The 17,612-nt window shown below is 46.2% G+C and overlaps 1 protein-coding gene and 1 long non-coding RNA gene across 5 annotated transcripts in view; one reads left to right on the forward strand and one right to left on the reverse strand.

Annotated features, from left to right (window-relative positions):
• LOC139054912 (uncharacterized) overlaps window positions 1-4,242 on the forward strand; it is a 152,061-nt gene extending 147,819 nt beyond the window's left edge. The window contains exon 3 of the long non-coding RNA XR_011511617.1: window positions 4,192-4,242. This is a non-coding gene — a long non-coding RNA (uncharacterized lncRNA). The remainder of the gene's footprint in view (window positions 1-4,191) is intronic.
• The window catches only part of LOC135908127 (very long-chain specific acyl-CoA dehydrogenase, mitochondrial-like), a 460,653-nt gene that overhangs the window by 81,795 nt on the left and 361,246 nt on the right, over window positions 1-17,612 (reverse strand). The gene's annotated exons all lie outside the window — the stretch shown is intronic.

Below are 17,612 nucleotides of genomic sequence, written 5' to 3' on the forward strand. Positions count from 1 at the left end.
CTGTAATCTTCGCGCTAAAACTTTCATATAAATTTTGTAATCCACATTTGTGAGTGCGATTGGCCGGTACGCTGTTACGTGTCGTAACCTCGCCGCTTCGTCAGTTTTGGCGATTAAGACAGTGTGTGATCTTGCATAAGACGGAGGCAATTCGTTAATTTTGTAAGCTTCATTAAACACTACCGTCAATATTGGCGCGATTCCACGCTTAAAAGCTTTGTAAAACGCCGCGCTTAACCCGTCCGGTCCTGGCGATTTACCAGGATTTAAATTGTCTATCGCCGTTTCTACCTCTGATTCGGTTATTGGCAGCTCTAACCTATCCTTCTGCTCATCGTTGAGTCGCGGCAGTGCCCCAAGGAACTTATCCTTAAACGTGTTCATGTCGGCAACCTGTAATGCGAACAATGCCTGATAGTACTGAAAAAATGCACGCTTAATATGTTCGTTATCGTCCGATAAGACGCCCCCCCATTCTATGTTGTCTATGTGATTTCGACGAGCGTGGGCTTTTTCAATTCCGAGTGCTCGTTTAGACGGTGTCTCCCCAGCAGCTACATGTTCGGCTCTCGCCCGGACCAGCGCACCACGATAACGGTCCTCTTCTATCACTTCGACTTTTTGTTTCGTTTTCCTAATGTCATCGATCCATTTACCAGGCGCTTCACATTATTTCTCGACCAGTTTTGAAAGCATAGACCTTAGATTACGTTCATTTAGTTTCTCCTCGTACGCCATAGAACAAGACCGCTCTATTGCTTTTATTTTAAGTTGTTCCTTACAAAGCTCCCACTGTTGCCATGTTTTCAGTTCTTTATTCGGCTCTATTTTGCCGATTTCTTCAACTACCGCAAGGTTGAAAGCATCGTCTTTAATCAGCTTGTTATTTATCTTCCACAGTTCCCAGCTAAAAGCACTGCCACGTTTTTTTGCCCCAATCCCGCACTCTACTAAACAGTGGTCTGAGAAAGACACCGGCACTACTTGATAACTGTTGCATTTTGGAATCGCGTCCAACGTTACATAAATGCGGTCCAGACGGGCATGACTTGCACGCTGGAAATGTGTGTACTTCACACCACCCGCGCCTTGCATACACTCCGCCACATCCTCAAGGTTCCATTTGTCTATGATTTGCGACAGTACCTCAGTACTTGCGTCCCTGAACCCCCGATCACTAGTCTTATCACATGCACTCAGGACACAGTTGAAGTCGCCCATGATAATCAGCTGTTTATCGAAGCTGAGACGCTGCTCAACACTTCTAAAGAAATTGACCCTTTCATCCACAACATTTGGTGCGTACAAACATAAAACACGCCATTCTGTATCGCTGAGTGTGAAATCGACAGCAACACAACGACCTGACAAGCACGAGAAATCAGCATGCACGACCAGAGCCGGCAACTTCTTAATAAACTCAGCCACGAGTTCGATGCTTCAAAGCGGTACAAAAGCGTCTCTAGTGAATGCGGTGTTGTCTTAGAAACGAGCTGTTTCTAAGGCTCAGGCGTGCGTCGCTTGCTCAGGCACACATTTCGTTGCCGCGCCGAACGCGGCGCTGCTCGACGCTCACCGCGTCCGATACGGGGCGCGTAGTCGCTGCGCCGTAGCCCACTGTCTTACACCCCTTCGCGGGTCGACGGGAACGCTGTCGCGTTCCACTCTTGAAAGCGAAGCTTAAGCGTCCTCCAATTTTTTTTTTAGTGCTGCTGGAGGGCTGCCGCGGCTCGTTAGAAACTTTATTTGAAATAGTTTCGCGATGAATTAGACGTTGATATTTACAGAAATGGTAGTTTATAAGACATACTGCCCGAATATGTGGTTTTCCAAAAGTCGACTTTTTTGCAGTTTTTCGGTTTCCAAAAGGCTGCATCCCCCCTGAAAACTGCACTGCGGACAGCGTATCAGCGCAAGTGCAGCTCATGCACTGCAGAGAGTGGCTTTTTGGCATAACAAAGCCCAAGATAGCAGACCTATATGCAATTCTCGCCCCTACGAGAGCCATATACAAAGACACTACCTTGACCCAGAAGCAAGCTCAAGCCTATTTACTGCTGTATTATTGCTCACTGACATGTCATACAGCCAAACCTCAAAATAATGAACATAGATATAACAAAGCAAATATAAACGTTCCTTGACGGAAAATTCTTGTAGTATGTGTTCATGTGGTGTTTCTTTTTTGAAGATGTGTCAATGTGAAGTCACACACTGAAGGCTGGCAATAAACTATGCCTTAATTCTATGGAGTGTTCTCCTGCCACTATAACAAAGCCAAAAGTTGTGTTGTGTTGGGTTTAATGGCGCATAAGCAACTCGGGCTATCATGCGCCAAACACAAGGTCAAATTTCTTTCGAAGAGTTGGGTCACCTCAGCGACGATCCATGTCTGGGCAAGGATTCCGAGGATCCCAACAAACTAAAGACCTCAGTCTTCTTCTCAGATATGAGAAGGTGGGTGAGGTATATACCAATATGAAGTTGTGGATAGGCTCATTTATAGTTTTTCAACGATACCTGCTTCTCTTAAGAAGCTACTAACATGTGTGGTATCCACAAGTGCATCTTTGCCTAAAATCAATGCTGGGTGAAAGGGAATGTGTTGATTATAAAATGAAGTAATTTTTCCTTAGTGTTTCTAGTTGCATGCATGTTAATAAGATGTGGTTTACAGTAAGTTCATTTCCGCATTTTTCACAGCAAGGCTTGCGTTGTTTTGTCAGGAGGAAGTTGTGTGTAAGGTGCGTGTGTCCTATGCGAAGGCGACATAAAATTACTTCGATGAAGCGTTCTTGGTGTGAGCATGACTTCCATTCTTTTATTAGAGGTTTTACTAGGTCTAGTTTATTTGTTACTTCACTATTCCATGTAGTCTGCCATTTATTTCTCAGTTTATGATTCACTAATTTCATACAGTCTTTGTAAGGAATTCTTGCATTGATGTTTTTTTTTTGTCCAGCTTTCCCTGCACAGTCATCTGCTTTTTCGTTGCCACCGATTCCGACGTGACTCGGCACCCAGCAAAATTTTATGTTGTGTCCTTTTCTAGTGGTTTTTCTTATGTTATGCAGGATGTCCCCGATTAATGGTGTAATTGCATTTCTAGGGTGAAGAGCTCTCAGTACGCTTAGTGAATCTGTGTAAGCTATGCTGTTTTCAATGTTCTCATTTAATATTTTTTCTACAGCTAGAGAGATTGCGTAACACTCCGCAGTAAAAATGGATGCACACTGAGGTAGGTGTACCGTTTTTTCCCAAATGTTTTGTATCACGGCACTGCCAACGTATCCTGCTGATTTGGAGCTATCGGTATAAAACGCTGTGTATTCCACGTATTTCTCATTTAGTGCTAAAAGTTCTTGTAGTATGTGTTCATGTGGTGTTTCTTTTTTGAAGATGTGTCAATGTGAAGTCACACACTGAAGGCTGGCAATACCAAGGTGGGAGTGAATCGGGTTTTTGGGCTATCTGAGGCAATGTGTCCCTTATATCTAGTTCTTGGCATCTCTCCTCGAAGCGGAGAAGGAGCGGTCATATTGCTTGGGGTTTGTTGGTAAATAGTCTTCGTGATGGGCACCTTGTAACTATTAGGTAGCTGATGTGTTTCAGCAGTGAACGAATTTTGAGGACGGATGAACATGCAAGCATGGTTCTTCTGTCGGAAAGGGGTGGTTCATTGGCTTCTACATACAGAATGAATGTGTGTGGTTTAGTGGCGCAAGGGCCAGATATGGCCAAAGAGGTGGAATGATGAGTTCTGTGAAGAAGATGTGACTTGGCTGTAAAGTGGCCTAAAAATAGCCGCTGTAAAGTGCGTAAAATCTGCATGCTATAAAATTATGGCGATGACTAATGACGAATACTATGAACATTAAAATCCATCGTAGAAGAATCATGCAAAATAGAAAATATATAAGATGGTAAAATTACTTGGAGCACTGCTGCCTCGTCAGAGCCCTGGAAACACAAGGGCCTAGAGGCATGTGCTATACGAAAGAGCTATCACAGCGGCATCCTCTGAAGAGAGGACCAGCTACGAACATGTGGGGCTAAAAACACGCAAGACAACATCTTTCAGAAAACTTAGGACTACGTTGGTGTCAAATAAAGGTTCTGGGCCGAGTAGCATTACGGGATGTAGGGGGATGTGCTGCCGGTATGCTAGGGAAAAATGTTTCCTTCTTTCAGATTCGGCTGCCCCATACTCCAGGAGGATGTAGAGGACAGTCAGCCTCTCCCCGCATCTACCACAGGTTGGAGGATCATTTTCAGTGAGTAGAAAGTTATGCGTGCCAAATGTGGGTCCTATTTTGAGGCGACAGAATAGGACATCTGTTCGCCGTGATTGTGTTACGGAGGGCCAAGAACCTAACTGTGGCTTTATCACGTGCAGTTTGTTATTTACTTCTGCGTCCCACATACGTTGCCAGCGGTTTCGCAGTTTTCTTCTTAGGAAAGGCTTCAGGTCTGTGCAGGGACCAAAGCAGTAGGACTAACTGCCTGCAATGAAATTGATGTGGCCATCTGGTCCGCTAGAACGTTTCCCTCGATGACCCTATGTCGAGGCACCCAGCATATAATCACATGTTAGTTAGATATATACGCTTTACACAGTACGGAGTAGAGTTCATTAATTGCCGGATTTCTGTGGTTACAGAAAGACATCAAGGCCTTCACTACACTAAGGGAGTCCGTATATATAACTGATTTCTAGAGTTTTGATTTATTTATATGCTTTACGACCGACAGCAGTGCGTAAGCGTCAGCCATAAAGATACCAGTTTCCGGATGCAGTACATCGGTTTCCGAGAAAGATGGACCGATGGCTGCATAGAACACCCCGTCGTGTGACTTCGATGCGTCTGTGTAGAACTCCGTGCAGGAGTGTTTGTGCTGGAGTTCCCGGAAATGCATTTGGATTTCAATCTCTGGAGCATGTTTTGTAACTTGCATGAAAGATATATCGCATTGTATCAGCTGCCACTCCCAAGGAGGTAGCAGCTTGGCTGGATGCATTGGGCGAAGCTCGAGGAGTGGAACATGCATTTCATGACTATGCTCCCTCACACGCAGCGAGAAAGGCTGTCTTACGGAGGGCGATTATGAAAGAGTGTAGCATATGTCATCTTGTTAACGGTATTATAACACGGATGTTGAGGATTAGAGTGGACTTTCAGAAAATATGTTTGGCTGATGTATGTTCTCTAGATATGAAGTGACCATTCATTCGATTCTGCATATAAACTTTCAACAGGACTTGTCCTGAAAGCTCCTGTGGCTAAACAGGTACCTAGATGGTGAACAGGGTCTAGCATCTTTAGCGCACTCGGGGCGGCAGAATAATAGATCACGGCACCATAATCCAATCGTGAACGAATCAGGTTCTTATAGAGATTAATTAAGCACTTCCTGTCACTACCCTACGAAGTATGGAATAGAAGTTTCATTAGGTTCATTGTTTTCAGACATTTTTCTTTAAGATGTTTAATGTGGGGGACGAAAGTGAGTCTGTAGTCAAGTATAACCACTAGAAATTTGTGCTCTTTGTTTACAAGTATTTGTTGTCCACCCAGTTATATGCAAGGATCTGGGATCATTCCTCTCTTTCTTGTAAAAAGAACGCAAGAGCTTTTGTTAGGATTGATCTTAAATCCATTCTTGTCTGCCCACATTGAGACTTTGTTCAGGCCATGCTGTACCTGTCTCTCGCACACTGCGAGGTTACAGGATTTCAAAGCTATTTGTATGTCGTCCACGTAGACAGAATAAAAGATTGCCGGTGGCAATGAAGCACGAAGCGTGTTCACCTTCACAATAAAGAGCATGCAGCTAAGCACGCCTCCTTGGGGTACACCCGTTTCATGCGTAAAAGGACGTGAAAGTATATTGCCGACTTTTACTCGGAAAGTACGATTTGACAAATAGCTTTCTATTAGGTTTAACATATTACCATGAATGCCCATTTCTGACAAGTCTCTCAAGATTCTGTAGCGCCACGTTGTGTCGTATGCCTTCTCAATGTCGAGGAATATGGATAGGAAAAACTGTTTGTGTACAAATGCGTCCCGGATATTTCCTTCAACACGTACGAGATGATCGGTTGTGGAGTGCCCTTCTCGGAAGCCGCACTGATAAGGACCAAGAATTTTGCTCATTTCGAGGAAATGGATGAGTCGCCGATTAATCATTTTTTCAAATACCTTACAAAGACAATTTGTGAGGGAGATCGGGCGGTAACTTGCCACTGAGGAATGATCTTTGCCTTGTTTCAAAACAGGAACCACAATGGCTTCTTTCCATGCAGTTGGAAGGTATCCTGCAGCCCAAATGGTGTTGAAAATTGTGAGTAGTGTCTTTGGTGTCATTGTATAGGTTTTTGATTTCTTCGTACATGATTCTGTCAGATCCCGGTGCAGAGCTCTTTCATGAGTTGAAGGCAGCTCTCAACTCGGCAATATTGAAAGGGCAGTTGTACGATTCATTCTGTAGACATTTTCTTTTGAGTGGCTTACATTCTTCTATTTGTTTATATTTCAGAAAGGATTTCGAATAATGTTTTGAACTTGACACGCTCTGAAAGTGCTCCCCAAGTGAGTCTGCCTGGTCTTGCAGCGTATCACCCTGTGTGTTTACCAGAAGGAGTGAATATGTTTGTCGCCCTCTAATTCTATTTACACGGTTCCATACTTTCGCCTCATCTGTAAACGAGTTGATGCCGGATAAAAACTTTTGCCAACTGTCTCTTCTGGCCTTTCGGCGGGTTCTCCTGCCTTGAGACTTAACTTTTTTAAAGTTAACAAGATTCTCTGCAGCGGGCGAAGCGCGTAGCGACCCCCACGCTTTGTTCTGATTCCTGCGTGCGATTCTACATTCATCATTCAACCACGGGACATGCCGTTTGCATGCCGAGCCACTTACTTCACGTATGCATTTAGATGCGGCATATATAAGGAAGGCTGTAAAGCACTCCACAGCAGCATCAATTTCTAACGAGGACATGTCATCCCATGATATGCTAGTTAAGGTTCGGAATTTCTCCCAGTCTGCTGTGTCAATCTTCCACCTAGGAGCCTGTGGTGGATATTCGTTTTCTTTAAGTGTTCTTAATAGTATGGAGAAGTGGTCACTTGGGTTTCTTCTTATTCAGAAGGCACGCTCCAGAGGAAAAAAGGAACTGTTCAACAAGACGACCTCATGCATCTATACGAGAGTCGCCCCACAGGGAGCTGTGCACATTGAAATCGCCAAGAACAACATAAGGTTCTGGCAATTCATCTATGAAGGACTGAAATTCATGTTTGCTTAATTTGTAATGTGGGGGTATATAAAGCAAACAAATAGTGATAAGTTTGTTTACCAGAACAACTCGAACTGCCACTGCTTCAAGGGCTGTTCGTAGCTGTAAACGTTGACACGCTATGCTTTTTTGAACTACAATTGCAACACCTCCCGATGATGCGATAGCATCATCTCGATCTTTGCGAAAAGTAACATACTGTCAATGAAAGTTTGTGTATTTTGATTTTAAGTGTGTTTCCTATAAACAGAGCACTTTTGGATTGTGTTTATAGATGAGTTCTTGCACATCATCAAGATTCCTAAGAAGACCTCTGACATTCCATTGAATGATTTGTGTATCCATATTTAAAGTAAATTGGTGCTGTGTTTACGGAAACGGAAGTGATGGCTTAAATTACTGAGCCCTTTCGAGGCCCTGTAATAGGGGTTTTGCCCTTTCTGAAGCGTTCGAGAGAGCCTCGGCGCTCCTTAGGCGTTTGGTGGGCCTTGAGGACAGGTGTAGTGTCCATTGCCTCCTATGAGATGCCGGACAAGCGCTCTTGCGAGCGAGAGGTTTTCCGAGAGAGTCCTGCCCCGGAAGGCAAGATCCCTGCGCCCCCCAGCCCGGAGGTCGATGGGGCTCCCTGAGGGATTTGGCTGCGGCGGCCGTTGCTAGCGCTGGAAGGGGCCTCGCAGGTTGGGGCAGCCTCGGCTGCGCCCACCTTCGGGGTCGATGGCCCGTCTGCTGGGTTGGTGGAGCAGCGCTAGCTGCAACCGCCGCGGGAGCAGATGGCGTCGCTGCCGCCTCACTGATTGTGGATCGGACAGCTGCCGGGGGCCCTTGTGACGCTGCCCCCTGACGCGCCACATCGGCAAAGGTTTTCTTGGGCAGGTACGATACCCGCCTGCGTGCCTCCTTGAAACTTATATTTTCCTTTACCTTAACTGTTACAATTTCCTTTTCTTTTTTCCAGGATGGGCACGACCGCAAGTACGCGGGGTGCTCCCCATCACAGTTTACACAGTGGAGAGCATTCTCACAAGCATCAGATGTGTGTTCGTGGGCACTGCATTTCGCCCATGTTTGGCGGCCTCGGCAGCTCTGCGAACTGTGGCCGAAGCCCTGGCATTTGAAACATCGGAGCGGATTGGGCACGTACGGCCTGACATGGAGCTTGATGTACCCGGCCTCGACTGACTCGGGCAAGACACTTGAGCCAAAGGTAATTATTAGGTGCTTCGTCTGGATCTCTTTGCCACCCCTCCTCATCTTAACTCTTCTGACATTGATCACATTTTCCTCACTGAAGCCCTCCAGGAGTTCCGCCTCAGTCAGCTCAAGCAGATCATCATCCGACACAACACCACGGGTGGTGTTCATTGTACGGTGCGGCGTTACTGTTATGTGGGTCTCCCCAAATGACACTAGTTTCTGTAGATTCTCATATTGTTTCAGATCGCGGAGCTCCAAGAGGAGGTCACTGCTTGCCATTCTCGACACCTTGTAACCTGGACCAAAAACATCAGTCAAGGACTTTCAGACAAGGAATGGTGAAATGGTTCAAACTGCTTTGTTTGGCTTTTCAGAGTGGATAACGTGGAAGCACGGGAAATTCTGGATTTGGTGTCCAAAAAACTCGAAGACATCTTCGGTGCGCCCTCGTATCTGAGGGCGATCAACAAGGGAGAGGAAAGAAGTTTCCATGAAAATATCTGTACATTCGGCAACAGCGCCGACCGCCCACCATGGAGCCCAACGAGGGGACACGGCAGAGCTTGCATACGAGTCTGCACGATGCCAGTCGTACGCCGTCACTATAACCGAATATGGTGTACCCAAGGATGGACAGCCACACAGGGTTAAGCCTTGCCGCCAAGGAGAAAGGAAGTAAATTGAAGAGAGAAGGAGACAGGAAAGGACTAAAAGTGGGAGGGAAAGACGAAGGTTTCAGGAGAGAGAGACAGGAAAAGGCGACTGCCGATTTCCCCCACGTGGGTCATTCTGGAGGTGCCGTTAATGTGAAGCAGAGGCCGAAGAGGTGTGTAGCCTCCGCCGGGGGCCTTAAAGGTCTAAACACCCAGCATCGGCTCAACCTCCTGGATCCCCCTTTCCCCCGACACGGCTAAGCCGCGCACGGCTACACGCGGGAGGGTCCAACCCTCGTGTGCTCGGGTACTTGGTGTCGCAACACACCAAACGCCTGCTGACGCAGATGCCCCTGCGGCGTTCTACATACAGACTGTGTATAGGAGATGTCCTGTATGCACCAGTTGAAAGACGTAAACCTAAATTATGTACTGGGTCAAGGCGGTTCAAATATGACTTCCTAGCTGAGCCATACACTATGGACCCATAGTCTGAGCAGGAGCGTATAACAGAATGGTAAATGTGTAAGAGGCATACCCTATCAGAACCCCAGTGTTTGCGTGAAAGGGCCTTAAGTATGTTCAGAGATCAAATACTTTCTTTTTCCGCGCATTGATGTGCGGAAGGAAGGTGAGTTTTTTTTGTCAAAATTAATGCCTAGAAATTTGTGCTCGTTTTGGACAGGTAGTTTGGCTTCGTTCAGGTGCAGGGTGAGGTCTGTCTGTACACCTCGTTTGAGTGAAAAGAGAATGACTACTGTTTTCTGTGGAGAAAAGCGGAAACCATTTTTGTCTGCCCATGTTGCTAGTTTACTTATTGTAAGCTGTACCTGCCTTTCGCATGTTGATATGTTTGGTGACGTGCAGGCTATCTGAAGATCGTCGACCTATACTGAATACATAATGGACTTTGGGATTTTGATAATGGAATTCATTTTTATAATAAAAAGTGTTGTGCTTAAAATACACCCCTGAGGTATTCCATTTTCCTGAACAAAAGTTTTCGACAGGGTTGAGCCTAGGCGCACATGGAATGAACGGTTAGACAAAAAGTCTTTTATGCAGTTCAACATCCTGCTGTGGATGCCAAGGTCGGCCCGATCTTTAAGAATCCCGAACCTCCAGGTTGTGTCATATGCCTTCTCTAAATCGAAAAACAAAAACAGCAAGGTAGTGTTGTTTGTGCATAAATACTTCTCGTACTGTGTTTTCAAGACGAACTAGATGGTCATTAGTGGAGGATCCTTTTTTAAAACCACATTGATGGATGTCGATCAGCTCACAGGTTTCTAGCACGAAGGTTAATCTAACATTCAGGCCATTTTCAAAGGACTTTGCAAGACAGCTGGTAAGGGCTATAGGCCTATAGCTAATGGGGGAGGCTGGTGGTTTTCCGAGTTTCAAAACTGGAACAATTATAGCTTTCTTCCATGCTTTAGGTATCTTCCCTGATATCCAAATTTTCCTTAAAAAATTTAAAAGGGCTTTCACAGCATGTTCAGCGAGATAGCCTAGCATTTGGTAATGTACTATTCTGTCGAGGCTAGGTGCAGTTTGTTTACCAGCGGACAGTACTCTACGGATTTCTTGAACTTTAATTAAAGTATTGTATGGTTCATTTCTGCTGCCATTTTTAACAGCAGTCTTTGTTTCTTAGCTGTGTTCTTGAATTTTAGAAATGATTCTGTATAGTGTGATGAACTGGAAGCTGCCGAGAAATATTCACCCAATATGTCTGCCTGTTCTTTTATGCTTGTCTGTATACCGGGAGCTGTGAGAAGTGGAACTGTGAATGTGGAACAGCTGTTGTTTAGTTTTCGTACCTTCTTCCATATTTATTTTGATGTGGTTGAGCTGCTTATAGAGGACACGTAGCTTTGCCATGAATACTTTTCAGCCCTGCGGCAGATATATCGAGCTTTTGCTCTCGCTTTTTTAAAGCTTATAAAGTTTTCTGCCGTTGGGTATCTGCGAAATATTCCCCAAGCTTTGTTTTGTTCCTTTTCGCTTCTCTACATTCTTATGTATACCAGATTTTGTAATATTTTTTTTTACTACTCCAAACGACTGAGGTATAGCTAGGTTTGCAGCGTCAATAATACAGTTTGTAAAAGCTTCATTTAGTTCGTCTATGGCGAGATTATCTGACACTATTTTTTCTAGGCTGGCTTTCTCTTGAAACAGGGCCCAGTCGGCTAAATGGAGCTTTCACCGTTGTGGTTTTGTCGGTATTACTTCCGGTGAGGATTTTAAGCTGATCAGTACAGTTAGGTGATCGCTTCCATATGGGTTGTCTAGTACGTCCCATTTTAATTCAGTGAAAATAGAGGGTGAACAGAAGGAGAGATCGATGTGGGATCCGATACTATACAAGTTATAGTGACGCAAATTTGTTTGCAAATGGCTCAAACTATGTGTTCTGGTAGCAACAAAATTTAAATGCAGTTTCCAACCAATTTTTCAGATGCTCAATTTTTTTCTAGCCATAGTGAAGCTTGTACTTCCTCGTGGCACCACTGCGTGCCCGTAGAACAAATGTATAAACTTAAATTTTTGGCTTGCCGAGCATTTTTTGGACATGATCCACGAACGCTGCAAACATGGCGCTGTGAAAAATGTTGCTGCCACATGGACTCGGAAAAAAAACTGACCAATAAGCAACTTGCAGGTAGCACTGGTAAGGCCTAATGGCCTAGGAGCATGGCTGTGACGAAAACTTACCAATGGCTGGAGGAGTGGCTGGCGAGAAGCCATTGTGGGAAGCATGCCATCAATATGTTCAAACCCATTGACTGCACTGGTGATAGAGAGTGTGATTACATACACGGACTAGACTCAAGACTACAGCAGCAAAGTTGAGTCTGCATGCGGCCCCCTGGCTGTTTGAAAGGTTGGTCCGCAACAGTATTATCTAGCCAGGTACAAATTGAAATGAATGGAGGAGAAAAAAAAACTATCCATGTTAAAATGGCACATTCTGAGTGCATCTGTACATGTTGGCTCGTGGTTTGGCTTCGTTGGACCGCAGCCGACAAGCCAATGTGGCGAACCCAGGTGATTGCATCGATCGTACAGTTGCGTGTTTGCGACTGTGCGAAATGTGCGTTTGTAACTTATTGTTATTCCCATGGCACTTATTGGCACAAGCCACAGATGGGACACCACAATCCACAGCAAACCCTTTGCTGGCATTTAAGAACCACTATAGAGTTCCAGTATAGTGTAAAATGCTTGTGTTCGCGTTAGCGCGTTCCGCACGCTAAATCTTTGTGGGACACTAATCGATAGAGCTTGTGGGGACCCCTTTTGGGCCGCTATCTCCTGTTCACGGGCGACTTAGGCCATTCGCCCGCGCGATCGCTGGGGACATGCAGTTCTAGCCTTATTTTGGATAGCGTACATTCCCCGCTGGCACCTGCGCAACGTGGAGCCTGCTGCTTGCGCGCACGGCTCACGTTATGCCGTGAGCCGCCCGTAGAAACAGCGCCTAAGGAGCGGGCCCCTGTTGCAATCCCTCTGGCTTCTCTCTCCTTCAGATTCGGAGATGCCCGGGCGTCTTCCTGACAGATTGACTTTCGGTGCTCTTGGCTGTCGCACGTGCGGACCCACTTGGTCCCGCGCCCCTCTGAGCGCAAGGCGGCCCCTTTCTGTGTGGCAAACCTGCTCAGAAGAGCAAGTGTGTGGCGGAGCAGACTCCCCGGGAGCTTTCACCCGTAGTCTGCGACTACCGCCCCAGTGCCGTATTCCTGTATTGTACGCGCACTTTGTACATAACAGGGAATAAACCCCCATTCATTGGTTCCATGGCTGGAGTCGTTTCTACACCTTGCCGGTGAGTCAGCGAACCCACCCTGGCGCCCCTTTGCGTGCGCTGTAAAGTGGGGAGGAACTATGTCTCCTTAGACCTTAGCTAGCCGGGTCCAGGCACGTTAGCCTGAAGCCCCACAAGCTTTAGTATAGTCACATGTGTATTTGTTTATCGAATGACTGCGCTTTATCGTCGAACACATGTTATCGCTCAGTGCGGGACGCACCTGGATGGATCGGAAGTTTCTGGAATGTTATCGATGGTTCTATCTGCCGCCTGTTGTTGCCGAACTTTGTATAATCTCACTGCATGCATGTGCGAAGCGAATGGTGCAGAACTTTCCGGAAGATGCGCGGGCACCAGCGATAACTCTGGAACTTTCAATGGCTTACGTATAAAAGCTGATGCACTAGACTGGCAGATAAGATTTTTGACGATTGCCAACAGTGTTCGCCGCTTTCGTTGAGCTTTGGGTGTAGCCTGTTTTTCAAAGCACAGGTTTGCCCAATAAAGTTAGTTTCACCATTCGCAGTTCTGTTCCTGTGTCCTCAACCGTCACTACCATGTGACAATAGCGCAAAACAATGAAGCGCGGCAAAGCGCAAAACTTCACCGCGCCATCTAAGTGTGAGTAGTCAAAGCTCTTTAAGCTGACTGGCTCGTCATCTGGTTAAGAGTAGTCAATCTTGCCACACAACAATAATCGTCATCTGTCTTGTCCACATTGCCGTTCTTTAACGCTGCGAGCCCGATACTTCCATGTTACGAACGGCATGTGCGTTATCAGCATGACAGAGCATTCTCGACAGGAAAGTAGCGAGCGCAGCATTTTCAAGAAAGGAAACATAAGCAAGACAGATGATGATTATTGTTGTGTGGCAAATATACACCCCAAAGGGCATAGAATTGGGGTTGTCGCCTTATGTACGTTAAAAATGCAAGCACCTTTGTGGGACGTTACTTTGAAAGACAGGGCGCCGTCTGGTGCCTCGTGAAAAACTTATCCAAGCCAAGATAATCCATTAGCAGCAATTCTGTTTTTGCTATGTGGACGCGCCACGTCAGGCCAACTGACGCCAGAATCGGCAAACAATCTCAGAAATTTGATGAGCTAAGCGCTCATAACTAGCGTTTCTGGTGAGTTTAGAGGGAGCTAAAGCTCACTTCAATACTTACTGGCGATAAACGAGATTGAGTGTGTAGCTATCATGAGAATTCACAGTGAAACAAGAGCCATGTGAGCTGCCATCTTTGACACCGATATTTCTTAGCATCGGTGCTGTGCGAGTGTTTATGTCTCCTGCTAAATTCCAAAAACAGCCGAGGCACGCTATGCACAAGGTTGTTATAGCGTTCTGCGCGGGTGCAGCATGGCCTCGCTATATTTTAGCCTTTAGCGTGGTGCCACTTACGCTATACTAAAACTGTCTACTATGGTTGCATTTTTTCTGTGTCATAGACATGTCGCTATTGCAATCAGCAAAACCCATCTATCGCATCTCCAGGCCATCTCCAGGCCTGGAGTGGCGGCTGGCACCGGCAAAAATGCTGAGAGCCAGTGGGGCTATACTAATCCAGGTACAAACAAATTAGGAAGACCCACGAAGCATCAACAAAAGAGACTCCTTCACTAGAACAGAAATTGGCCTCCCTGGCGCAGTATTTGGCCACTCCCTCCTAAATGACTCATTCAATTACTCAACAGCGCTCAGTCCCCAGCAGCTGCGGAGCACCTGACCAAGTCAGCGGTCAGACCTGCCATGCAGGAAAGAGTGCTAAGAATCTCTGGACCTGGACAGGCCGCCAATGGAAACTGACCCAGGCAACATTTATTGCCCAAACTCTCTCAAGTGAAGCTAGCTTAGCGGTACGCTTTGGAGAACTATCAGGCATTGTTTGGGATATCATTGGCCTTAGTGACGTTACAAGAACTGGTGAGACTTATACAGTGCTGACAAATGGCCACGTCCTCTACTATAGAGGACTTCCAGATACGAAGTAGTACGGAGTAGGATTCCTAGTCCATAAGGACATAGCGGGAAACATTGACAAATTCTACAGCATTAACTCTTTGACGGTCAATGATGTAAATATACGGTGCCGCGAACAAGTTCGAAAATGGTCGATGCCGTATATTTACGGCGCCGTCTGCACGTAAAAAAGCGCGCCCATTTCCTAACTTTTTCTTTTCGATCATGTGCTGCCCCTATGTGGGGATACAGTGAATGCTTTTCGCGCGCCTCCCTCTCTCGGTTTTCATTGCATGGTTTGTTTTAGTGCTAGTTTGCTCCCGCGCGTCTATATACTACCCCTTGCGCATTGGCGTGCGCGCGGGCGTGCGGCCGTTTGGATTTTGTTTCGCAGGCGGTTTCGGCTTTTTGTGCTTTTGAAAGTGATGGCTATCTCATTCCTAATCGCTCAAAGGACGACCGCTTGTTTCTCGCTCGTTTAGTGCTCACAGGGGTGCGCATAGGAAGGATGTCGCCGTGCATGCGTTTCTGTTTATTTTTTTTAAGACTGGCAAAAACTAATTGCCCTAGCTGGTTGGCGATAAGATGGAGACTAGCGGACGTTTGTCACACGTGTTGCTTTTTAGAGCGCAGCTCTTTGGCGTCCGTTCCTGGGTTTCGCGTCGTCGTCGGCGTTGTCGGCCTCGTAACCAGCTCCGCCCACCTTCGCTGGAGTGGGAGACGAAGGACGCGAGCCGCGAATGGCGGAGACCAATGAGAGCGGCCCCTTCAGTGACGTGCGCGCGCGATGCTGGTGTCATGCGGACCCTCCTTACGGCTCGATGTGCACTCGTGTCTGGTCTCAGCCGATCCGCTCGTTTCGTACTATCGTCTGCTCGCGCCACAGCTCTCGCCCGCGCCTGTTTGGTTCTGTTAGGTCGGTCTCGTTCGCGCTTGTTTTGGTTGTTATTGTGCGAGATTGTTTCTTAATCTGATTGTATGCGCTATGCGAATTGTATAGTACTTTCTCGAAGCCATGCGGCACCAGCGATCACACTGGAACCTTTGACGAGTCATGTATAAACGCCGGCTCGCTTGATCCGCAGATCAGATTTTCGACCATTACCGACTCTGCTACATGTCTCTCTCAAATTCTTTGCTTCAAAATATCGCGAAATGGAAACACGTATAGAGCTGCGCTCAAATGTCGCATTAGGGAGTATCGTAATCGTCGGATAAATTTTTTGGTGGGCACACAACCAAACAGTTTTCTTGAGTGCGCGCATCTACGCAGTTCAATTACGCTATGGACGTACGTATTGGTGTAAGAGCAGGAACATTTGAGACTTGCGAAATATTCTCGTGTGCAGATTTTCAAAGCCTTGAACTATGTGCATAAAACGCATAACATTTTAAATCCTGATAATTTTACTTCCTTTTTTATTGTTGTTATTCATGAATGAAGAGTGCATATAGACCATTGCAATATCTTTTTTTCTCACTTTACGGTTACCTTAGAAAAAGTATGGTAATGTTTTTTTGAAGTAAGTCTCTAAGAAGAATTGGAATCTGCAATTAAAACAATCGACCCTGGGCGGTCGCATACGGCTAAAAAAAAAAAAAATCTACCCTCAAAGGGTTAAATCATTCTGTACCATGTACATTGTGCATCATTAGCCCGCTAATGAGGGTTTTTGAGGCTGCTTGAGACCTTCCGCCCCACACATCGACATGTTGCGCTATCGGACGTGAAGGAGAACTATGTCTATTTTCTAAGCAGTTTGCTCTTTTCCCTCAAGGTGGGGATTTTTGAACGTGCTCACAGGTTTCACGATCATCAAAGTAGGAAGCAAGAATGGCTGCCCGCTATCGGATGTTTGAAATACCGCTTTCGAGACATACCACGCTGCTCACAGACGCACTTCATCATCTGACGTGAAGTAGAACTATATTGTTACGCGAAGGACGAGTCAGAAAGACGAGCAGCTATTTACAGGTTATATTTACAACAGCGGTTGCAGCGCTGACCAGTTAGATTCACAGCGTGAGCCCAGTTCATTCTTCCTCCTCTTTTCTGGAGTGGTGGCATCCACATGCCTCGTGCAAACAAACATAATCCCCCGATGGCAGAAGCGATGTCCCGAAGCGTCTAAATGTCATCACTGGGAGGGTGACCGCTTCAGTCGTGTAATGTGCACGATATCACTGGACTGGGAAGCAGATGGGACGTCAGGGGCGATATCGTAGGTGACGGGAGTCACGGCACGAAACACTCAGTATGGGCCTGTGTAACGAGACAGCAGTTTTTCGGACAGGCCCACCTGACACGACAGAGACCATAGAAGCACCAAAGAATTAGGTGAGAACTGCACATCTCGGTGTCACCAGTCGTACACACACCTTTGACTCTCTTGGGATTTCAGAAGGCGGTCACGGGCAATTTCCCTTGTGTGGGCACTTCAGACGATGGTGTCTGAAGTGAGAAATAATCTACTTTTTTATGGTTTAACGGACATCGCCACCGAATCCGCTGTTCAATCGGAGGAAAAGATACTGGACATTCTAAAAAACACTCTAAGCCTCAGAATAACTAGTGACAGTATATCGCACGCACATCGTATTGGTAGATTCAGTCCAGGGAAGTCTCGTCCGTTGATAGTAAATTTTGCTACCTATAAAACGAAGGAAGAAATATTATCGAACAGCCC

Source organism: Dermacentor albipictus, chromosome 1 (assembly GCF_038994185.2).
Source record: "Dermacentor albipictus isolate Rhodes 1998 colony chromosome 1, USDA_Dalb.pri_finalv2, whole genome shotgun sequence".
NCBI lineage: Eukaryota > Metazoa > Arthropoda > Arachnida > Ixodida > Ixodidae > Dermacentor > Dermacentor albipictus.